This window comes from Rhinolophus ferrumequinum, chromosome 10 (assembly GCF_004115265.2).
Source record: "Rhinolophus ferrumequinum isolate MPI-CBG mRhiFer1 chromosome 10, mRhiFer1_v1.p, whole genome shotgun sequence".
Lineage (NCBI taxonomy): Eukaryota > Metazoa > Chordata > Mammalia > Chiroptera > Rhinolophidae > Rhinolophus > Rhinolophus ferrumequinum.
This window is the reverse complement of record NC_046293.1, coordinates 81734512-81759927: the sequence shown is the minus strand read 5'-3', so window position 1 is coordinate 81759927 and position 25416 is coordinate 81734512. Positions and strand designations below refer to the sequence as shown.

General features: G+C 36.7%; 1 long non-coding RNA gene across 1 annotated transcript; it reads right to left on the bottom strand.

The window, feature by feature from the left end:
- Positions 1-9998: 9998 nt before the first annotated feature.
- On the bottom strand, positions 9999-22194 carry LOC117027988 (uncharacterized). The gene is made up of 3 exons (XR_004424050.1): positions 22021-22194; positions 19179-19265; positions 9999-10443 (listed from the first exon to the last, which is right to left on the bottom strand). It is a non-coding gene; the product is annotated as an uncharacterized LOC117027988 (long non-coding RNA).
- Positions 22195-25416: the final 3222 nt, after the last annotated feature.

Here is a 25416-nt window from a genome sequence, read left to right as displayed (position 1 = left end):
GTTTACATGGTAGTCTCACCTACAGGGAACTCTTTGCGAAGAGCAGGATTGTCTCATCTACCTCTGTATCCTTCTGTTTCTGGTACCTAGTAAATGCTCAACAGATGTTCTCACGCTTGGATGATGGCTGAGAAATACAATGACTTCCCAAGACCCAGAGATATGTAAGTCTCAGTGGTGTTCAGATAACATCAGACCATGAAGTCAGGGAGTGGTAAAGATAAAAGGCAGCAGCCCTGGATTTTGTGCCGAAATTAGAAAGCAGTTTGTGAAATACGCAGAAGAGTGTGAGGCAATAATTGCCTTTTCATTAGTTTCCAAAAAGAATGGAAACTCTCATATCTTGCCAAGTGGCCTTGTAGATATTTCCTCATCCAGATTAACTACTCAGTGAAACCCAATTGTGGGTAGGTACTAAAAAAGATTACTCGAAAGGGAGTGGCAAGCAGGTCACATTTCTGGTGCTGAGTTTACAAGAAGAGGGAAGGGGGAGTCAAGAAAAGGACAATGAGTTAATCCAGGATAAAAGAGAATGGGAGAAAAGCATTGTGTTCCTATCTGAACAAAAGCTGTGATTTTCGTCATGCAGCTCCTTAAAAGGACAAGGTAAATGTAATGAGAACTAGAATAGTTAGAAGAGGTGTTGGCAGTTCTTTCCTTTTATTCATGGTATACACAGGAATCTCATGCAGTCTCAATCTCTCTCTCTCTCTCTCTCTCTCTCTCTCTCTCCTCTCTCTCTGTCTCTCTCTCTGTCTCTCTCTCTGTGTGTGTGTGTGTGTGAGAGAGAGAGAGAGAGAGAGAGAGAGAGAGAGATCGACAGTGTGTGTGAGTTCGATAAGGGCATGATAGCATGACCTTGGAAGAGAAATCAAATCTCTTTGTGTATAAAACAGATGCATCACAAACTGGTCAGATGTATTCCTTTTTTCCTTTGAATGGTGCCTCTAAAGAGAAAAAGAATAGACAAGGCAGAGGCAGAAGACTCACAGTAAAAAAACATCGGAATCAACTTGTAAACCACAAATATATCCACTGAGACAGGTTTATTAGAAGGCTCCTATCTATAGAAGTTACATTTCTGCACATTTTTCTTTTTTAAGTCATGAATGTGATGTATCTCTAAGCATCTAAATGTCAAAACTTGAAATATAACTCCAACATAGCTCTTAGATTATAGAAGGAAAAAAGTCAGAAAAATTAAAAGCCATGTCTATTTTGGGGTATGATTTCTTTTTTCTTTGTGAGTTGTTTGACTTGTGGGATATGAGATATCCGTGTTCTGCAGGCCCTTCTCTCCAGCACACGGTGAAGGGCAAGCTCAGCACCTTTTTCATCAATTGACCAGGACAGAGAACGGTATGGAGAATTCAACCAAAAAGAAAGCCAACTCAACAGGACTGGAATATCCAGGCTGACTTTCCTTAGTGGTTAAATTACCCAGATGACTATTTAATCTCTCATCTAAGTGCTGTGAAAATAGAATCATATCACCGTTTTACCCAGCTGTAAAGGGAACTCACTCCCTTAAATGAGCAACATTTATTTCTTAGTCTTCACTGCAAGTCTGGGAACGTAGTCCAAATGCCAGGTAATCAACATGGGGAGAACCATTGCGTATGAGCCATCTTTACTGTTAGATTCAGCCAGAAGAAATGTAAATCTGGAACACACTTTTTGAGGATTACTACAGAGTTAAAGAAACAAGCTTTACATGAAAAAAAAAGTGAAAAAGAGAGAGATCGGTACCTGAGTTTATATAATCATCCACTAATGGTACTGTGATTCAGCAAAAACTAGGAATCAGAGTTGATTTTTTTCTTCTGACCTCATTAATCTATTTCTAAGGAACCTCAGGTTAATTTCCATTAACCTCACTAAGCCTTTGTTTGCTCATCTATGAAGTGGAACACTTAATTTCTCTACCTAACTCACAGGTTTGTAGAGTCAGTCAGATGATAAATATGTGTGAAAATTTGCTGAAACCTGTAAAATATCATAAAGATGATACAAATACATGAATTATCATTGTTGTTTTTAATGACACATTATGAAGAGGAAATGATTGACATAAACAAGGAAAGTCTCAGTCAGAATAAGCCTCTTGTGTACTTGGATGGCAGGTGCTGGCACAAGGATACAACTAGTTCACCCATTACATTAGACAGACTGGGTGACTTCTGTGGTTTCCAACTTTGAGATTTCAATAAGACTTCAAATATCAATGTTTCCTGAAATATCTTGTTCCCACTGGATGACCACTCTGGTAATAATGTTTTTATAAATTTGAATGAGAAGATGCCTCTTAATTACACCCACCTGTCACTTACTAGATTAAAACAGGTATTAGGGTGAGGGAACTTACATTATTGAAATACAAGTCACTGTTATATTCTCCTGAAGCATTTGGTACTCAACAACCACCTCCAGGATGCAATTCATAACTCTTCTTGGCTTCTATCTCACCACCTTTTCCTGATTTTTATTTCTAACTCTGGGTACTCTTTCTCTGAGATTTCTGGCTCCTTTTCCATTAAAATCCCTTAAATGTTGGCATCACTCAGTTTTGTTTTGACCTTCTCTCTTCACACCCTGAAGTTATCGCTGGATGATTTTGACCATGCACATGATGGCTACAACCAATAGGATGAGAATTGCCAGTTTTTTATCACCCACTAAATCATCTCAGCTTGTGTCTCCAATTCTCTATTAGTCATCTTCGCACTATGTAAGATCGAAACTCCTTTGTAAGGAACACAAGGCTCCTCCTATCTGGCATTCCCTAAATTTGGAGCTTTATCTACCACTGTGGCCTACATGTGCCCTACGACAGTTTAGTGAGAATGGCCTGGATATTAGTCAAACTAAACCAGATTCAAATCCCAGCTTCACTGTTTACTAGCTATGTAGGAACAGCCAAGCCAGCCAGCCCATTGAGCCTCCTTGCTCTAAATCTATAAAACGTTTGTTGTAGAACTGAATGAGACTGAATGAACTGAATGAACTGAATGAGACCATATATGTTAACTAGCTCAGCACCTAAAACAACTTAGCTGCTGAACAAATATTGGTTATTTCTCTTCCTCTCCAGAAATATTCCATTACCTAGACTTTCTTAAACATGCCATGATTTATTTTCCACCTTTGTTTTCGCACATGCTGTTCCTTTTGCCTCAAATGACTTCTCTTCACCATCCCAATCCTCATGCCTACCAGGCAAACTATTATGCAACTCTTAAGGATATATTTATCCAAAAATATGTCCTAGATAAGACCACATTACAGTCAAAGCCAGGTATTCCTTCTTCCAAGCCCTGGAAGCATTTTATTTTAAAATGTATTACTTTGTATCATAAATATTTATTTATATCAACTTCCCATACCAGGCTGTGAGCTCATTGAGAATTCCATGTACTCAAAATCAAGCAACAGGATGTCTTAATTCCAAAGAAATTGTAAACCACTGAGTTAATACAGGCTAAATAAATAAATAAATAAGTAATAAACAAATATTATATTAATTAGTTAAACTACATTTGGTAGAGACACCATTTAGATGGCACCATTTATTTATTCAATTTCCATATTAGGTACTAGGAACACAAAGATAACCTAGATATTGTCCATACCCTCTGCTATTGAGAGTGAAATCTTATACGTGCAAAGATTTAAACTTTAAATTAAAATAAATTTTTAGTTTGTATTTATTTATTTCTTTGTTGCAGAAAGTGGTGTGAATGTTTCATGAATTTTAAGTTCCTCTTAGATCCACTAAGTTCATCATCAAGAGAGGAAGACTTGTACTATTTATATTCGTAAGAATACTTTTAGAAACAAATACCTGAAAGCCAGTAAAGAAATGTATTGGTTCAAATAAGTGGATGTCCTGAGAAGAGCAGATATCATAGTTAATTAATCAAACAAGTCAATTGTGTCATCAAGGACCCAGATTCTTCTCTCCAACCTCCCAACTGAAAGATATTTTCCAATGATAAACAAAGTTACGGTGCTCCCTTTTTTACATGTAGAGAGAATTAAAGTGTGCTTCTCAGTCTTGGAACATAGTCCTTCTTCCATCTGATTGGGTTGAAGGAGCTCACAAGTTCCACACTAAACCAATAACTGACTCCAGAGGAAAGTCATGGAATGTTTGGCTTAGTTCTGGGTCCTCAAAGCGGCCACTAGCAAAGGGAGTAGGCATCTATGATTGGATGCAGCAAATCAGCGTCCACCTTGGAGCTGAATTCCGATGGCACTAATGCCACATACGGGAGAGGGTGGAAAAGACATCAGGAAATTAAAGGCAACGTCTATGTATAATTAAATGAGGAGAGAAGAGAAAAGGATGCTGAATCTTTAGCATACAAAGAGTCGAAGGACGACTACTGTGTATTAACAATTTATTACTAGGTATTACAGAGGAAACAGAAGGGTATTTATAAGTTCTTTTACTTGATTTATTTGCTCAGTGTTTCTTCCTCCTAATAAAATGTATTTTCAGTGTTTTTCTTTTTCTTTTCTATTTTTTTCTTCACTAAAATCCACTTTGAGTGCCCAATATTATTTTGGCTCCAGGGTTATCTCTTTATTAATTATGTCAAATGTCTGCATTTGCTGTCTTTATTTTAAAAATAAGTATCTCAAGATCCCACTCAACTATTATAGCTTATTTACTGGAAGAACCTTTCCAAAAACTTCAAAAAAAAAAACAGGTTTTCTGTGCAGTGAGGAAAGTATTCTCTTTCTTTCCATCCTTCTCCCCTCCAATATCAATAAATCTGAACATTTAAAAAATGTAATTTGTTGCTTTGATTTCTCAGGAACACTACTAGTGAGAGAAAAACTGTACCCTTGGAGAAATTAAATAAATTACAGAATCAAGAAAACGAAAATTTATCCCTCATGTGGAGAACTAACCTTTTCTCTACACCTACCCCAACCCCAAACCTGTTTGCCTTCGCCACCTCCAAGAAAGCACACCTGTGTGCCCCACACACACACACACACCCTTTTAATAGGAATGAAGACAGGATGTCCCATCCGAAAAAAAGAAGAAAAAAACAAGGTATTGATTCGCCAAATTTAAACATGGAATTTTGCTGAGTGTATCAGTATGCAATTCTCAGTTGTATGTCGGCAGAAGAAGAGGTGTGAACCGTCGGGCCAGTTTGAGCCCCCTGATTTGAGGTGTGCATTCCATGGCTGAGGTCCTAGGGTTACAGGGTAGGGGAGTTAGAATGAGAAAGAGATCAAGTATCTCAACCATTCCACTTTTCTATTAAGTGACTTTGGAAAATCCTTGCTCTTAAATACAGGCTGTGACCTTCCAACCCGTAAAGACCTCACTCATATTAATACCCCAGAGTTTATTTTTTAACTTTCATTCTCCTTATAACTGTTTAATTATCAGTGATAACTGTTTAGTTATCAGTGATCAGTTCTTGCTGCCCTTCTTGAACAATCCTCTTTTTCTAAAAAAGAACATGTACCAATAACAGGATCAAAGGGTACCAGGCTTCATGTTCCCCTCTGGGTGCTGTCACTCAGTCCCTCCATTTTCTGCTATTTATGTTCTATCCTTGACCCAGGCTAGTGTACCAGGGAAGGGGGTCATCTCAGCTTTCTCATATCTCGGTTGTGAAAGAGGCAGACTATGGAGGCAAACTTGGCCATGAGATTCATTCTGTAGAACTCTCGATAGGCTACTACTACTCTAAAAAGAACACAGAGCTATGGTTTTCACAAGAGGATTCCAACCCATGGACAGTGCTAATCTTTCGTCTCCCTTAGAAGGAAGGAACAGTTTCTCCCACTGTTCCTATCAGATCTCCTTGGAGAGAATTTTCTGCTTGAGGCCAGCTCCCTGATCTCAAGTGTGCAGACTCATTAATCATAGAATTGAATGTCCTCACAGAGACAGTGTCAGACTAAGAAAAGCCTACCGATGTGTGTCAAAAGACGTGACTTTATCTTAATGGGCAGCTTGGTATTCAATATCGGATATATGTTGTAGGCGTTTGCTGTAAGTTGGAATGAGCTCGTTTACATGCAGCGCTTAGAACAATGCCTGGCACTCAGAGTGCTCTGTTGTTATTAATGTTGTGTCATAAGGCAGCCTATCCTTGCAGAAAGAATGGCATTCTAGCGAGCAAGAGATCTAGGTCTGAGTCCTGACTCTTCTACATTATACTTGTGTGACGTTGGAAAAGTCACTCAAGCTCTCTGAGCCTCACACTCCTGATCTAGAAAACAGGAATAATTTCACTTCTTATACAAGTTTTTCAGAGAATGATATGATCAAATGAAATGAAGGTTTTGAGAGCCTTTTATGAGCCGTGAACTGTGGTAGAAATCTTACTGATCATAGACTGCAAGTACATGAAAGCAGAAACCTTGTTTCAAATCTGATCAAGTGTCGTTATCAGAATAAGCACTCAACAATATTTGTTATATGGATCATAGTTTCCTCAGCAGTGTCGCCATCAAGGCCGCCATTATCATCCCCACTCACATTTTCTCTTCTTTCTCTAAGTTGTTTTTTTCATTCTTTTAATCAAGGCTAATTCTTGGCTGATAACGTCAGTAAGAATTGTGCCATTGGTAAATAGTGACTAGCCAGGCTTTTATTTATTCGAATATTTGTTTTATATTTACTATTAGAATATAATATCAATAATGCCATGTGACACATTATAACTTTTCAAAACAATACATTACCTTATTTAATTCTCACTACAAACCCTCTGAGAAAGGGATTTTTATCATTATCCTTATTTTACAGGTGAGAAAACTGACAGTAAAACTAAGCTTAAGAGCAAAATGGCTCCTGATTGACTGTAAAATAAAGTTGAAACCAGTTCGCAGTATAGCATCATGGTTAAAAGCGCACCCTGTAAAACCGTGCTGTCTGGAGTTGTTGTTCTAGCTCTGCCATGTAACTCTGTGTGACCCTGGGCAACTTATTTAAACTCTCTGTGCCTCAGTTTCCTTATCTATAAAATGGAGGTAATGTAGCACTTACCTCATAAGGTAATTGAAAAAATTGTCAAAATAGGTAAAGCATTTAGAAGAGCCATGCTCTAAATGAATATTAACTATTATCATAATGTAACCTGACATTCAGTGCTCTCAACTGCATACACCCAGTCCATCTTTCTAGACCACTCTTCTCTCTGCCTTTGCACACATCCTATTCTCCAGCCATTTTCATTCACACTGGACTTAACATGATGCTTATTGTAGATGCTTGATAAATGGTTGTTGAAAATAAATGAAGGAAAGAAGGCAGGCTGACAGGAAGGGAAAAAGGAAGGAAGGAAGGAAGGAAGGAAGGAAGGAAGGAAGGAAGGAAGGAAGGAAGGAAGGAAGGAAGGAAGGAAAGAAGAAAAATGAGGGAGGGAGAGAGACAAGTCATTTCACCTTTCTCCACTATTATGTCTCACTCCCTTCATCAAAGACATTACAGACTTCCCATTTTCCTCAAGGAGTGTAAAGTATAATGAACTTATGTAGAGTCGGCAAAACTAAGACTTATTTGCACCTTGTCTGACTTGCATTTTCTAAATTACTCCTGCTTATCTATATATTCCCACTATAAAGCTTTTTTTTTCCCATCATAAACTACCTTTGAATATTTTGCAAGATATTTTGTATATATTACAACATAAGATTCCATTGAATGAATTTAATTTCTATTCCGTTTATGTGCATAAACGGAAGTGGTATCACTCAAAGCATTTTCGAAAGTTTTCAAGCCTGAAAAAGAATTGCATTCCATCTCCCTGCAGGAGGTTATGGTCATTGTACGGTCCAGTGCTGACATACAAGGAAGAAAGGATAAAAATTCTGAACACTGTAATTTACATACTCCTTCTTCCTATATTTTTACAATTTCTATCCCTTGAAAAAACTTATTTTTATTAGATCCTTTAAGGAAACATGTCTAAAATTTTAATCATTATTTAGCATTTCTTAGCTCTTCATATAATATTTGACACATAGAATCAGTATGACAATAAATTATATTATCAGCAAAAATGTTATTAGAGCTTTTTAAGTGAGTGAATATTTAATATTTTGTACAGTTTTTAACAGCATGCTTATATGTTTAATTTGTGTTGTATTTCTGGGTAGACTAACTAGAAGAAAAATTTTAATATTCATTTGAATTTCTAAATATTTGGATTTTAATTTTAATATTAAATATAAAATATTTATTAAATATAAAATAATATTAAATATAAAAAATTTTAATATTAATTTGAATTTCTAAATATTTGGATTGTGAATATCAATATTAAAAGTTTAGAGGTGGCTGGTTAGCACAGCTGGTTAGAGTGTGGTCTATTAATAATAACACCGAGGTTGCTGGTTCAATCCCCACATGGGCCACTGTGAGCTGCACCCTTCTTAAAAAAAAAAAGTTAATGTTACCATACTTTTTCAGTAAGATCTCAGGCCCAATTCTTGATTTTGGTTTGTGTCTTTTTTCAGTTGGCTATTACATATTCCCGGGAAGAAAAAGTCTCCATGGATGGAAAGAAAGGGAGGTATTTCAATGTTTTATTTATTTCTTCTCTCATAAGTCAGATGACATTTGTTTCTAGTTTACTACCTGAAACAGGTGCAGATTAAGGGAATGCAAGTTCATGCACAGTTCACAAGAGGACATCCTAGAAATTAGTTGAAGAAATCAGTAACATATCCCTTTTTTTGTTGTTGTTATCTTCTTTGCCCAGTATTTCTTATTACTGCAGCTCAGAAAAGTAAGCATTTGTGGCCTAAGACTTAGACGTAAGGCTTAAATTACAGTCCTTATGCTCCCCTTATTCCTAATTCTAATACATCTTATTTTATTGTTGCTGCTTTTCACACCTCTGATAAAACAAAACACAGGCCTGGAATATTAATACCATATTATGAACATGAGATTTTCTGCCTCTGGTAGAATTTCTTAGGGAGGAAAAAGCATAAGTTATTTTTCTTTATTGTCTCTCAACAGTTTTCTGCATTCCTAAACCAACATTTCAATAGCAGAGCTTCCTAACATTTTGTGCGTAGCTATTTTCCAAAAGGCGAAGTCTTATGAAGAGATGTTCTATTTGAATTTAGGGTGTTTATTTTAAATGTTCTTTAGTTTGAGGTCGTATTTTTTTTTTCAGGCATGCAATAGAGAAGTTAAAATGTAATAATGTTCTTATGGCAGAGCAGAAATGTTTCCACTGTCGGTAGAGTTAAAATTGTGAGTAAAATAATGACTGTGTGTTGACTGGACATTCTATTGCTCTCCCAGTAAAGGTGTGGAACAACTGTTTTTTATAGTAACTTGGTTTATTGACTAGGAACACAGTCATAAAGTCCCTTGGCAAGGAACTGATTTTCTTCTTTTATAATTTAGTCAAGAATCTATGGTTTAAAAGGAAAAAAAAAAAGTCACTTCCTGGAGGCCTGCCTGGTTAAACAGGTTAGGCAGTATATTTTTAATGAGGTTAACCAGAGTGTGAAGGTAACAAAGTATCGTGGCTCACATCACACTGGTGAGTAGAGAAAAGCTCTTCTTGCAGAGACTTACCCCCCCAAGCTCTGTGTTTTCCGCAGGACACATCCAGTCATCTGAATTCAATCACTTCAGATCCCAAGGGTGGGTCAGAACTATCTGAGGTGTGAGGTTTAGATGAAATGTTTCTAAACCACAGGATGGCCACGGGGGTTTGAAAATTAATCTGGGGAACGTAATTTAGTGGTTACCAGAGGGTAAAGGGGTTGGGGATGGGAGATGAGGGTAAGGGGGATCAAATATACGGTGATGGAAGGAGAACTGACTCTGGGTGGTGAACACACAATGTAATTTATAGATGATGTGATATAGAATTGCACACCTGAAATCTATGTAATTTTAATAACAATTGTCACCCCAATAAATTTAAATAAAATAAAAAAAAAGTCAAATCGTTTAAAATTCAATGTAATTTTTATTTGAAAGAATCTTTCTCCTCTGCAGAAGTGTACTAGCCTCCTAAACTATAAAATCAAAGATTTACTAAAAGAGATTCAAAGAGCTCATATCGCAAATGAAAAAAACAAGACTAGAGAGTTTCAGTTAGTTACCAACTTCTGGGAGCAAGTAAGTAGCTACTGGAGGACAGTCAAGCTGAATTTCAACTCTTCCTTTCCATTACTGGGCTCCAGTCTCCCTCATACATAGACAGTCTGTGTAAACAACCATCGGTCTCATTTTTGTGCATTTTTAGTGTAAAAGAGGTAGCCTCACCCCTATTTCCACAGCTCTCTCCAGATGCATACGGTACTCCATTTGTTTCCCTGGATTACAGGTAACCCAGCACCTTCTGTAGCCCTTTGGGTGTCCAGTTGCCACTCAGTGTCTCTCTGGGGTGTTGCTGGAGTTTATCTTCATGAGGTGCTGGGATGGTTCACAGGGGGCTTCTAGAAGCAGGTCAGACAAAGTGTTTGCTGTTACGTTGCAATAGCCAGCACTGTTAGTAGGTCTCCAAGACGGGTTCTTTAATCAGATTGCTCTAGGGCATTCATAAAAGGACCCTCAACCCTGCCCTATTCCTGGGTCAGTGGTCCTAGCACTCCTGGAAGCACCAACAATTTCAGACTTAACTTAGGGCTCAAATATTAAAATTGTCCCAGTTCCTGAGCTTTGTTCTTCTTCTTTTCCTTCTTTCCCCAACTCTCCCACCTCCTCAAAACAAAAGAAAACCTTTCATTTCTCCTCAGCATCCAGCTCCTTCCCTTTTTACTCTAACGCAAAATAACTCTGCTATTTCTTTTCGTCAATATTAAAATTTAAGGGCCGGTCAGGAAGCACCCAGGCATTGGAAAATGAGACCGATACATTCTTTAGAAGAAAGAGAAAGGAAGCGTACCCATCATTTCTTTCTTCCAGATTTTAGCATATCTACCTCCTACACTGAGAGCTATTCAGGGAGACTTCTTGCTACAGCAACAAAAACAAAACTCGAGTTAAGTTCTCCGCAAGTCACCCTAGTAGTTAAGTCTTTGATAAAAAGCAGGTGAGTGAATGAGTCCTGCATCTGAAGAGAATCAAAACCCCCTGTTCCTTTAAAGAAGATGGATGAAAGAAGAGATAAAGGACAAAGGACAGGAGGGATGGAGGAAGGAAGAAAGGGAAAGCAAAAGAGTGAAGAACAGAGAGGGTGGAAAAGAAGATGAGAGGAGAGCATAAGAAAAAAGGGAAAGGAAGAAAAGACGGAATGAGAAGAGCTATCAAGGGAGGGGAAAAAAGAGAAAGGGAAAAAGAAAGTTTTAGTTATATGACAGAATTCCTTAGAAGGCAATTCTCCACGTTTATGGACATCTTTACAATAGGAATATGTCAGACAAACCTTGTCGTAAAAGAGTAAAATAACACTGTAAATTCAAAATAATAAAAGAGTTCACTTGGTGAAGCACCATGCCTTGTGAGCTGTAAATGTGTACACTTGGTGACTCTGGTGATGTAGTATGCGATTACACACCCAGGGCTGTAGTGATGATCGCTTGTTGAAACCCTGCCGGTTGACCTTTGAACTCAGAGCCTCTATAACCTAGTTCCTTATTCATTAAACAGTGTGCTCCCTCACAAGCAGTCTACGTGTACCTGTTATCTTGACTGGACCCACATTAGGTTGCCTCTGTCCTCACAGTTGGGATCTGTCAAGTCCTTGATGACAACCCGAGCTCCTCCCAGATAAGAAAGCAAAGCGAACTCATTGAACTTACAATCGGAATAAGGCAGCAAATCAAGCTTGCTCAACTAAAATCTTGCCCATAGAAAATTAAATCATTTTCAAGGTGATGATCATAAATGTTGATTTCCTTGCTAGAATTGACTAAGAATTCCCTAGTTCTCTAAAGGGAAATCATTAATGCTCCAAGTCCGCAGAAACCTATGTGACCAGCTGTTTCGGTTTGCCCAGGACTGAAGTGTTTCCTCGAATGTGGGACCATCAGTACCTAAAGGGGGGGGTCCTAAGCAAACCAAGGAGTCGGTTACTCTTAGAGTACCTCCCAGCACTCATCACCCCTCTCCTATCCTTCCTCAGACTTGCAGCTCCAAGACTCCCTTGGCAGTTCTCTAAATGGAGTTTCTACTTTGTTGTATATACATCTGTTTGTGTAACCTGTCCATCCACTACACCCAAGAGCTGGGACTGTATCTCAGGCATTTGTATGACCCTGGCCTCTGGCACATTGTACGGCACTTAGGAGAGCTTACTGAACTGAGAGCAGCTGAGCAGCTGAGCTGATCCTCTGCTGCATGTGAACTGAATGGGGACAGCGATATCCTCGGGTGAGAACTTTATTTTCTGCCCAATGTATGCACCTCCAGGCTCCCTAAAAGAAACTTAGTTTGCGTAGCAATCGAATCCCTGTAAAAGCTGCACCCCACATTAAACTACGTAGTTTTTAGAAAACACTCACAGAGTGGCTCAGAGCAAAATTCAAGAGTCAGACTAACCTGGGTTCAAACCAAGGCTCCAAAATTGCCTAGCTCTGTGACCTTTAAGCAAGTCACCTAACTTCTCTGTGCATCACTTTTCTCACCTGTGTCTCTCACAGATGGTGGGATCAAATAAAGGACATCTATATAGCGTGCCTAGTTCTTAGCTGTATGGGACGAACCTAACATAGTTCATATTACTCTGCTTGGAGTTTTCTTTCTAAGCACGAAAGCAGCAGAGATGAGAATAATTCACTGTTTAGTCCCAAAGCCCTAACACCATGTTTTTGTTTTTGTTTGTTTGTTTTGTTTTTTCACACCAGAAGTACATCCTTGTTATTAAGATATTCTGCCTATGCCTACAATGAGCACAACAGTCACCAAAAACTTTATGTACATGATGTGGGGGGAGGGGTATCTTCAGCTCTCCATCTCCCCCATTTTATTACTTAAACTTCCCATTACGTTAGCCATTTACTCATTTTTCACAAACCAGAAAGTCACTGGACTTGGTCCAACTCCTATAACATTTTATTGCTCTCTTAGTTATTGTATAATGATTCCTAAGAGTTAACGTTTTACTTTTCTTCTAAAATAAGGGATTTGCTTAAAGGAAGAAATCTCATTATAAGTATAATAATCCTAAATTCAGTGCTTTATTACTCTACTAAGAACTGATAAATTATCTGAACAAAGTTTAAAGTCATGAGTGAAGCATAGGTTATTGGTATAATATTACATTTTTTTCCTCCTCTTCTTCCTCTTCTTTCTTATATCTAATTGAGTATGTAATGTCTACATACCCAAAGACTATATTGTTTTCTGGAAATGCAAATTGGGAACAATACAGAAATAATACTTTATTTAGTGATAAATACTCAAAGTACTTTGTAATATTATTTCTTCCAGAATGTTCTGTTCAACTCTGAGTATAAAATGCTGCCATGATAGGTATTTCTGATGTAAAGTCATATATGCATTCCTAAAAAACAGCACATCCTGCAAAAGCATGAAATATAATAGAGCATATGTAAACAGTTAAGGGAAAACCACTACATACTCAAGCAACAAGGAGAAATCTGAGAAGGCAGTGGTAGGGGCAGCGTGTTTGAATCCTTCTTACCTTACTTAAAAATAGGCACAGCAGTTAAAATACCAAAACATCTAAAACAACACTAAGTCACAACACTGAGTCCTAAATCCAAGCCGAAGAGGACAAACCGCCATATTTATTTGTAGTCCTATGATAGAATAAAGACTGTAAGAGGGAAAATGTGGTATATGATTGTGATGTGCCCTGATAATATAGATACAGTTTACAAAAAATTGGAGGAAAATGGGGAGACCATCTGAAAAGTAGAATAAGCATGCAGATTATCTTATTGTTATTAATTGGAAGCAAAAAACATTAAATCAAATATTAATAAAATGCTGTTGTAGGATGCAGAATACTAATTGATATCAATATATCTCATAATGAGAACTCAATAAACAATCAAGGCAGGGAGGAGAGGAAGGAGTATTTTTTCAGCATTATTGAGGTGTAATTGACAAATAAAATAAGATATTGAAGGTGTACAATATTATGATTTTATATACATATGTATTGTGAAAGGATTCTCCCCCATCAAGTTAATTAACATATTCATCACCTCACATATTTGCCTTTTCTGGGTGGAGGATATTTAGAACATTTAGATTCCACTCTCTTAGCAAATTTCAATATACAATATAGTGTTATCAACTATGACTATAGTTGTATAGTCAACATGTTTTATACTAGCCTCCTGACAGGTGTGAGGTGATAACTCATTGTAGTTTTGATTTGCATTTCCCTGATGATTAGTGATGTTGAGCATCTTTTCATGTACCTATTGGCCATGGTATGTGTTCTTTGGAAAAAACTATCCATTCCAGTCCTTTGCCCATTTTTTAATTGAGTTTTTGTTGTTGTTGTTGTTGTTTGTTTGTTTTTGCTATTGAGTTGTATGATTCCTCGTATGTTTTGGATATTAACACCTTATCAGATATGTGGTTTGCAAATATTTTCTCTCATTTTATAGGTTGCCTTTTCATTCTGTTGATACCTTCCTTTGCTGTGTATAAGCTTTTTAGCTCAATGTAATCCCACTTGTTTATTTTTGCTTTTATTGCCTTTGTTTTTGGTGTCAAATCCCAAAAAAAATCATTGCCAAGACCAATGTCAAGGAACTTATTCTTATATTTTCTTGTAGAAGTTTTGAGGTTTCAGGTGTTACATTCAAGTCTTTAATACATTTTCAGTTGATTTTTGTGTATGGTGTAAGATAGGAGTGCAATTTCATTCTTTTACCTGTGGCTGTCCAGTTTTCCCACCACAATTTATTGAAGAAACTATCCCTCATCATTGTATTTGTTTGGCCCCTTTGTCAAAACTTAATTGGCCATACATGCACGTGTTTATCTCTGGGCCCTCTATCCTGTTCTATTGATCTATCTATGTATCTATTTTTATGACAATACCATACTGTTTTGATTACTATAGCTTTGTAATAGATTTTAACATCAGGAAGTATGATGCCTCCAGCTTTGTTCTTCATTCTTAAGATTGCTTTGGCTATTTGGGGTCTTTTGTGGTTCCTCACAAATTTTAGGGTGGTTTTATCTACTGTAAAAATGCCACTGGGATTTTTATAGGGATAGCATTGAATGTGTACTTCACTCTGGGAGGTATAGACATTTTAACAACATAAATTCTTTCAATTCATGAACATAAAATATCTTTCCATTTATTTGCATCTTCTTCAGTTTCTTTCATCAGTGTCTTCGAGTTTCAGTGTATAGATCTATCACCTCCTTGATTAAATTTATTTCTAAGTATTTTATTCTCTTTTGCTCCATATGTAGCTATACATTCAATACTTCTATGGGAGGAGGAAAGTTCAAGAGCCTCCTGTATTGCCATCTTGATTAATTCTGGGTATTTTTTAAACTATTAATGTAAGGACAACTATTGGAACAAAAGGACAAAACTTCATAAAAACCAAAAAATACTTTAAAAAATAGAGAAGAGAAGCAAATAAAATGGGCCACATAGAGAAAGAAACATTCTTAGAGGAAAAGGGAAAGGTGGGGAAAATTGTACAGAGTATACAACTATTTACTTAAGAAAAGGGAAGACATTAAAAGGGGAGGGTGATCATATACCTATCAGCTTATATCAAAAATGGAACAGAAGAATTAAACATAGAATTTTAAATAACTATCAAAATGAGGAGGGTTCAGAAACAAAAACTAAACTTCTTTGAATTCTCCTTGTTTACAATATTTGACTTGGGGCCATGTGAAGTGTTTTCAATAATTACAAAACCATTTTAAAGCAAAAATAAAGTAGCTGTACTTCTGTATCCAGTTATTGGCAAATCACACAGAGAAGACTATTTTAAGTGACTTAAAAAAATAATGATTTGGCTGATATTCCTAGTAGGATGTACCTGAGGACAAAAAATTTTTTTTAAAAAAACAGTTTCAGGTAATCATATTGTGGTGGTAGTATTGGTATTGCTAATCTAAGACTTAAGTCAATGTTGTGGAATAAAGCAAATGAAACATTCTGTAGTATTTCTAATTCAGTTATTCGTGATGACCTTAAGAACCAGGATTCTCAGCATGGGAGAAAGGTGGTATAGGTGTAAAATAGAAGAAATTAAATTTAAAAAACAAGTGCTCCTGAATTTGAACTGGAAGTGTCAGTATGAACTCATGATGTATTTTGACTTTTTAAAAATATGTATTTCTATTATATATAATAGATGTATATATCTGTATACATGTATATAGATATACATACAAGATGAGCCTCAAGCATCTTATCATGCCAAATAGCAAGGAAATTATCATAGACTACTAAGGTCATGTCATCAGGACTCAAGAACCCACTTGAAGAAATTCCTACACCTCTTCACAAAAAAAAATTGGACAATTTGAACATTTAATAATTATATAAACTGCAAGAAGTTTAAGAACAAATAATGTTTAAATCCATGGGTACATATAAATACTCATAACATTTTTTTTTTCCAAAACTTGATCACCATTGGTAAATAAAGGCAAAAAAAAATCAAGCTTTTCGTATGTGAACTGAACTATCAATATAGCAAATAAAAGGAAGTTTCACTTTATAAAAATGTTTCAGATAATATGTGAAGAAGAAATCATGGAATTAGAATACCATAATTTTATAAATTGCAATGAATTAATGGTTCATTCATTGAGCATCAATGGCTGCTGACATCACAAAAAGAGTGCCAACTAAACATTATGCGACTCCTAATGAAAAAGCATGTTGCTTATGAAATAATCATGTCAAAAAATAAAATCTTACTGAAACTTAATCAAGCCTATGCATGCAACTACCAATTTTCAAGAAATATCAAAGATGGTGAAAGCTGTTAAACTACTCTGCAAGGATGCAATCAGCACTTTCCAGACTGTGAGAAACTCTACAGACAAAAAGCCCAGTTTCTTCTACTAATAAACTGGAAGGGGTAAAAAAGGAGTGAGCACCTGTAATTTAGGAGAGATATAAAAAACATATCGACCAATCACATTGTATGGATTTGACTTGGATCCTGATAAAAAAAAAAGTTAAAAAATTATGACAATGATATGATAATTGGAAATTTGAACACTTACTGGATATGGATATTTTACGATATTAAAAATTGTTAATTTTTTATCTTTAACAATGGTATGTTGGTTAGAAAAAAACAAATGTGTCCTTATCTGTTAGAGACACATACTTAATATTTATTAATGAAATCATGTGATTTTTCAAGACTTACTTCAAAATAGTATGGAAGGAGGAAGTAGATAGGAGTATAGAAGAAAATTTATTGTTCATGAGTAGATAATTGTTGACCCTAGGTGATGGGGACATGGGAGTTATTATACAATTCTGCCAACTCTTATAGAAGTTTGAAATTTCTTAAAAGTTATTGTAAATGATGGAACACCTTGATATGTATTAACTAGGCACATATCTCCTGACTTTCCAGGTTCTAATGATAGAAAAACCCTAAAAACATGACCTAGTGTATAATTAGATCCAGAACATTACCCACTCTTCCTAAACCCACTCTACCAAATAGTGAGATATTATCAGTCTAAAAGAGAAAGGGCAATAGAATAGAATGCTTCTATATTTGGTCTCTAAGAATTTCTGAAAAAAATATTTTATACATTATTACCTGTGCCAAGGGAAACAAAGTGGTACTGGAAAAATAATTTAGCAAAGAACCCCAGAATTTATATGATAGGTCTTTCCTATCTGCATCCTCTTAAAAGATATGGATTTTCCTCCTCCACAGGGAAACTCCCATGACCTTAAATTTCCTTTGGAAAACTCTAGAAATTTATCCTCTTGCGGCTGCTGAGGACTCTCTCAATAATGAGGCTGGCATCAGCAAGGTTCCCATGCCATCGGAGTGAAGGAAACTGAAGGGCAGTGGGTGGTGCCCGTGCCAGGTTAGGCGGGTACTCTGTAATCCTCATGGTGTCACTGCCGTCTGTTTGCCAACAGCTGGGGGATGGTGATGCCCCAAATGCCCCAACATAGAGCCACAGGCAGGAAGTCCAGTAATGTCACCTGGCTTGCCAGCAGCAGACAAGTATGTTGAGAGATTAGAAATCCTTCCTATGGTCCCCAGAATACATGTGTCCGTGTTGATAAAGTATTGACATGAGAATTTTTATTAAAGGATCAATTTCCTTACTATTGGTTCTATTTCCAAAGTTTCATTTATAATACATACAAGAATATTCTTGAGGGGGCATAAAACCCTGTTTTGTGTGATTAGAGTTTACAGACCAGAAAAGCACAGAACATTTGGGGTGTCCTATAATTGACTTTTATAAGATACAGTCTCAAAACACTGCCACAGTTTCATTGTCAGTAGCATTGTTTCATCCTCATCAAAATCGCCATAATTACTACTCACTTGGCACCTGCTATATGCTAGGTCAGCATATGTTGTTCTTGGGGAAATATATTCTTACACAGTGTTTCTATGTCCACTTCTTTTGAGGATGAAAAAGCATAATGGACTGTAAATAAATGAGAGTAAAATTATAAGTATTGCCTTCAACAGATCCCAATTTAAATGTAAAAGTAAATTGTTCTCTAACTTCAGTACCAAACTGCTTGCAAATTACTTGGAACCTAGTGTGTCTCACCATATTGTAATTTCTATGGATTTACCTCTTTGTCATGTGCCCCCATGATTCTGTCACTGAGTAAAAATAGGGACCATGTCTATCTAACCCACCCTGGTAAACTCAGCAGAGGCTCAATTCATATGTGTCAAATGGATGAGTAAATAAATGCATGAATCAATGAGCAAATATAACTCACCGCTGATCACATTGTGCCGTGGTATCAAGTCACTGTACCAGAAATAGTTCATGTATTACTTTATTTAATCCTCACGAAACTTCTATGAGGAAGTATTATTATTCCTATTGTACAGATCAGGAAATTGTGGCTTAGAGAGTCTAAGAGTCAAGTCACCTTGGAAGGAGATGGTATAGCCAGGGGTCCAACCTATGCCTGGTGGATTCCAGAACCCGGTCTTTCTGGCACCCCAGCCTCCTGCCTCTGGGTGTCACACTGCTTCCTGGGGGGGTGAGGGGGGAGGGGGAGAAAAACAAAAAGCTGGTAGAAAGATCCTACCTTTACAAATTGAAGAAGGTTGTTTCAGAGTCCCACACCGGAGCAAGGGCACTGCTCCCTCGAGCAGCAGCTGCCTCCCCGTCATCACTAGTCAAATTTTAAGGAAAAAGTTAAAGTGTGCTCACATTCACATGCATTTGCCTTTTTGTGGCTTTGGGCTGTGTTCTTTATTTTGTTCTAAATGGGACTTTTTCTCTCTTTTGTTTACATTTCTGAAATAGTGGACCGTTGTGCTCTGTATCAAGTCTCATTACAGTTGCATGTTAATAAGTGCACCTCCAAGTTCCTTATTTAAAAAGATATGGAAGTGCAAGATTCTAGTGAGTGTAAATATTTCTTTACTACATCCTCACGCTGGGAGAAAGAGTTTATTCGTCTCTTTCATTTCCTAAGACTATTAAACATAGTAGCTCTGTTCCTTCTCACCTTCACGGCTTTTCTGGAGTTTCATATTGTCCATAGAGCCAACCTCTGGATTGCCGGCTCTTCATTGGATACGTGTTAGGTTCAGTTCCATTCTTTTTCCGAGGCGGAAAAAGAAATAATAGGTATTTCCTATGCATTTAACAGAAGTGATCCCTTATTTTAAGGGGAGAAAATAAAAAAGAAAAAGAATGGTGATGATCTCGTGAGGTGTTGTTTGTTTTTTAAGCCACTTGCCTTTCACTGCTAATGTTTCCCAGATATTTTTGCCCAGGAAATTGTTTAGAAGGCAAATATAATATTATAGTGATACTCAGAGTTTATCACTTTCATCAGCCAGTAAATTGGCTGGTACCAACACACAAAATAACTAAATAGGTGCCTCGAAGGAGGAAAAAATATCCTCTATTCGAAGATTAGAGCTCACTTAATAATAAAATGCCCATTTGCTCTCAAGTGAGTTTCATTAAAAGTTTACATTGGAGAATTTCTGTTCAGAGATAGAGGTCAATGACACTAAAACGTTATCTTCAATCAGGTGGACATATATTTCCAAAGCTTTATTTATAATCAGGTGGATATTTGTTCCTAACTGGGGAATGAGGAAAGGGTTTTTGTATATAATAATTGTAGATACTAGTCCTTTTCTTCATTTCTTAATGAATCACAGAGCTTCATATTTATACATTGGCTATCAAATATATTTTTGAGATCTATTCTAAAGCAATTGAACAGTTAAATGAGCAAACGAAAGTACCAGCATAATACCAAAATGTCCTTCTTATCTCAACAAAATATCACTACCACCTGGTAAGCATATTATTTACTACTATATTTTGCCGTGTATAATGTGCACTTTTTTGCCCAAATTCGTGAGGAAAAAATAAGGATGTACGTTATACATGGGTAGCACTAATTCTGTATCTATATAAATGTTTTTAATTCTTTTATTTATGCTTATGAGTTAAAAGTGTAACTCTAGAAATCAATAGATATCCGTATGCAAAATAATACCCTGGAATACAATAATTGGTTTTGTTGAACTCACAACAAACTTGCAAGGACGAAGAGTTCTTGGTCTTCTACGATGGGTAACTATTATAAATTTGTTACTGGTACATAAAATTTCTTGTACCTTGTATCTGTCCTTGCGTTTTGTAATTATTTGTTACATAAAATTCCTTGTACCGTAATATGTTAAAAACATAAATGCTAAAATTCCTTTATAATACAAAACCAAGTACCTAAAGGTAAACAAATAAGAATTTGAATTAAAAAATTAAAACAAAAGATTTTTTTTCCCTGAGAGTTTGGACCAAAAACGTGGGTGCACATTATACACGGGAGTGCATTATATATGGCAAAATACAGTAATTAAACTGGTACAGTTATCGAGGGACCCCTTTTGGTGTTTGCATGCGCCATCGTTGTTCCTCTTTTTTTATAACCATTTTTGAAAAGCTCTAGCCCTCCATGAAGCATTTTATCAGAGAATAAGAAAATCACTGCCCCACACAAAATATTTTTTAATATAGCAAAAATTAATGATCTTCATTTGCTCTGTCAGTTCCTTTAGAGTAGAACTATATTTCGTCTCTGTTTTGCATAGTACTTTGCCAGGCACACAGGGGAGTTGAACAAATAGTAGTTGATGGTAATTATGATGCATTCTGTGCTTTTTCGCAAGGGACATATGCTAAAGATTAAAAATAAATTCACAACTAATTGACTGCCAGCCATAAGCTATGCTGCTGGGACTTCCAGACTACCAACAGGAAAGAAAATGACTGAACAGATTTTGCCAAGGACCAACCCAAAGATTAAAAACAACCTTCCCTACTTAACTGGCCTAATCAGATGAATGGCAACTTCAATATATTTGTAATTCTCCAAAGGGCCCACTTCAGGAAATGAACCTTTAGTTGCAGGTGTAGCTCATTCTTCTAAGTTGTCCCTTTCAGGTCATCAGTAAATAATTAGTTATTGAGGACTACCTCTGTGCCTTGTGCACGCCGACTCTGGGTATGCAACTATAATAAGACACCCACAATTCTTTCCTTTGTTGTGTTTACCCTAGCAAGGAAGGAAAATAGTAAGAGACTAAGTAATGACAGAGAAATATGAGGAAGAAAATAAAAATGTCAGAGACACCCCTGTTTCTTATTTTCTATTTGTCACTCCTAGCTCAAGTTGAAAGCAGGAAGCTTAATACTTTTATACTTTGTGCATGAGAGACGATCCAGGAAACCTGAGTGATTGTCTTTCCCAGCAAAAGATCTGTCATGGTGTAAGAACACTCAACTTACTAACAAGTCATATGAATGAGCAATAGAGAGGCATTGAGAAGATAAGACTTTGTTTTCTGTAAGGGCTTAATTCTACCTCAGAACCGGAACTAACCTTGCCAGAAAAGCCTTACCAGATGAGATTTTTCTTTCTCCTCTTCATTAGCTGTGTCTTTTTTGTTGTTGTTTTCTGGTCATTCTCTTTTCTTTTCTTTGACCTTTTGTCTGCCATCTCCTCCCTTCTTTCACAACACTCAGAGTCACAGAGTACCATTGTATGACAGGAGTTATTAATGTTCATCAGTATCTTATTTTCCTCTGTTATGGCTTAGACATTTCCATGGCCCCTTGAAGTTAGGTGTGGCCATGGGATAGTTCCGGCCAAAGGAATGTGAGGGAACTCTGGGTCAGACTTTTTTATGGCTTGTATTTGACTCACCAACTCTACCTCATCTGCTGCTGTGGAAATAACCTGAAGCTTAGAGATTAAATGGCAGTGACAGGAGATGGTGGAGTCTCCTTCAGTCTTAGTCCTTATGTGACGGTGATAAGCAATGCTCCCCCTGACATTGTGAATGAGAAATGATCTGAAGTTTTGGAGTTGTTAGCACAGCATAACTTGAACTATTCTGACAGATACAGGTAAAAGAGGAAGGGGACTAAGTAGCACGCACAGCCATGAGGATGTTGGCAACATAATTCACATATTTAACAAGTATTTATTGAGTTGCTACTATGTTAGTGCCAGGATCTAAGCTGGGAATATAGAGAAAAGACAATAAAGTTGCTGCCCTCAAAATGCTTGCTGTCAGGAAAAACAAAAAACAAAAAACAAAAACAACAACTAAAAAAAAACTGACAAGTTTTCAAAAAATTATGATAGAAGTTGACTGGAAAACCTTTTTTTATTTTTTTTTAATCAGCCTAATATGATGAGAAAAATTGGGAGGAAACTTTATCTAAAGAGTATGCAACTAGAAGTTAGGAGTCCAGCCCTGACATTTTCGTAAGTCATTACTCTGTGGGTATTACTATCATCAACCTGTTTATTATTACAGACCATGTGTGACTTGAGGCAAGATATTGAGTTTTGTTTGCATCTTAAAATGAGGGAAAGATGATATTCCTCCTCCCTTGGAAGTCACTGAAGTGGGATGAATACCCAATAGCAGAGAACATCTATGTACTCTGAGTTCTTAGGGAAAAAAGAACATCCCAGGCATAGCATCTAGTGGAAAGACCCTGGCTGTCATTTCAGTCATTGAGTACAATTGAGGCCCTTCCCTGAGCCATGGTCTCCTGTCAGTCATACCACAGGTGACCTCTGAGCATTCACTGTGCCAGCTACTGCACCAGGCCACGGATAAGGCAGTAGGCAACACCTGGTCTCTGCGCACTCTACAAGCCAGCAGGGCATGTGAACTTTAAACTTTGAGTATTATGATCATTAATTGCATGATTGCAAATGTCTTCAGAGCTAGAAAGGGGATTTTATTGGACTATACTTTTGAGGGACCTAAATAGAAACAAAGTCATCAAAGGAAGCTGATAAGTAAACTAAGTTTGGAGGACTCTGTAAAGCCAACATAATGATATTTACCTTGCAGGTGGCTTTAAGGATTTAAAAAATGAAATATTCAAATTCCTGGCAAATAGTTGGCTCTTAATAGACGCTAGTTATTGAACAATGTCTTAGGAACCTGTGCTTACATTATCCAAAATAAAGCACTAAAGGGGGAAAGAAGGATCCAGCTTTTACCATATATTAAGATGTATATTTTTTGCTACTATCTTTGTCACTATCAATATTAAAACATTACACTGAGCTGTTTCATAACTGTATTTTTGTTTCCCCTGACACCTCTCAATTCAATCACTGGGGAAGCCCCTGTTGTGTTTTGGTTTTGTTTCCTGTTCCTTTCCTGGCAACGGGGTCCATTTAGTTGACTGGTTGCCATAGGAGCCTGCTTGTTGGGAAGGGTAGTTAACTGTTCTAAGGAAATCAGCACACTACAGGAAAGACTGAAAGTCTCTTGCCCGGATTATGAGTCAACAGGTAAATTTGATTCACTGTATTTCAAATTACTCTAGGTGGGGTCTAATCTGTGGTGGAAATAGCAGCGTAAAGGTTTTATTGTTTCAATATAGGTGTTCTATCAAATCAGTTTTATCTGTATTTGCATGGCTATAAACAGTTTAAATAAGTCAGTCTTGATTTTACCACTTTATTTTATTTGATGACTAACTTTCTTTTATTGCTTCATAAATGAATTTCATGGAATTTTTAGCTTAGATCCCATTCCATGGTAGTGAAAAGGAATTTTAACAGTGTGTTTGATGATGATAATTGTCAATGACATACAGAACAGGATGAAAAACAACTGCTCAATAGTGGACATAGATAGGGAGAAAGATAATGAATATTTGTATCTGTAAGACTTTCAAGATGAGTCTATAGAAATTTTTTAAGAAAGGTATTCATAAATGCACAATCAAGGGCTAAAGTTAAGCCAACATGAACTTCAACTGAGCAAATTGTTTCACTCATTTGTAGAGGTGGGAAACTAACATATACTTCATCAAGCTCATATTATTTCATTTTAAACTCCCAATAATCCTTTAAAGTAATATTATTGTTATTACCATATTTTGAATCAGGAAATTGAAGTTAAGGTCACAGAGAAAGACAGTAAGTGTTTTGACAAGAACCCAAAGACCCTTAAGAATGGCAGGGAGGTTGGGGAAGTAATTTATTATTTCAGTTGAGTATGAAATAAATTAAAATTGAATAGTTCGTAGCAAAAGTGTAGAAAAAGTGTGACTTTTGAAAAGATGACAATGAAAACAAAGTTACATAGAGACAAGAGTACAAAAAAACAGGGGTTTATGCTCTGTTGTTTGTTGAAAAGGAAGCACTCTTCCATTGGCAAAAACAGCCCTGTGCTTTCATTCAGTGGAAAAAAATCAGAAAGTTCTCTGGAACAGGTTTGGGCTCAGTGGAAAATCATGTCCTGGTGCAAAAGTAATAGCCATTGTAGATAAATGACCATTTATAGTTTTTTATCTTGGTTAAACTGTTATCTTCCAGTCTGTAAAAGATAATTTGAATCCGTTGCAGAGCTTTTTGAAGAAAACACTCTGCCTCTTATGAAATCCATCTCCCCAAGCTTTGCTCGGGAGTTTGAAGGTATTTGTCAATATCTTGGAAATAACATCTCTGGAAAGCAGACTGTTCACCCGAGCAGCATCTCCCTCTTTGAGTTATATTTTCCTCGCCTAAATAGCAGGTGGGGCTTGAAAGCAAGAAAATGTCCCTGTAGAGAATTTCTGGTCTTTCCATCACTGAAAAGGCAGAAGTGTGGCGTCCAAATCAATTTAACACGTAATGGGAAAAGTGCAGAACCACTGGAACAAAACAGCTGATGAGCACTAGATTACAAACTTCCCACACGATGAGATGGCCTCCAGACAGGTGAGCTGAAAGCCACAGATTAAAATCCTTCACCGAGCTTCCTAAAATTAAAGTTTTC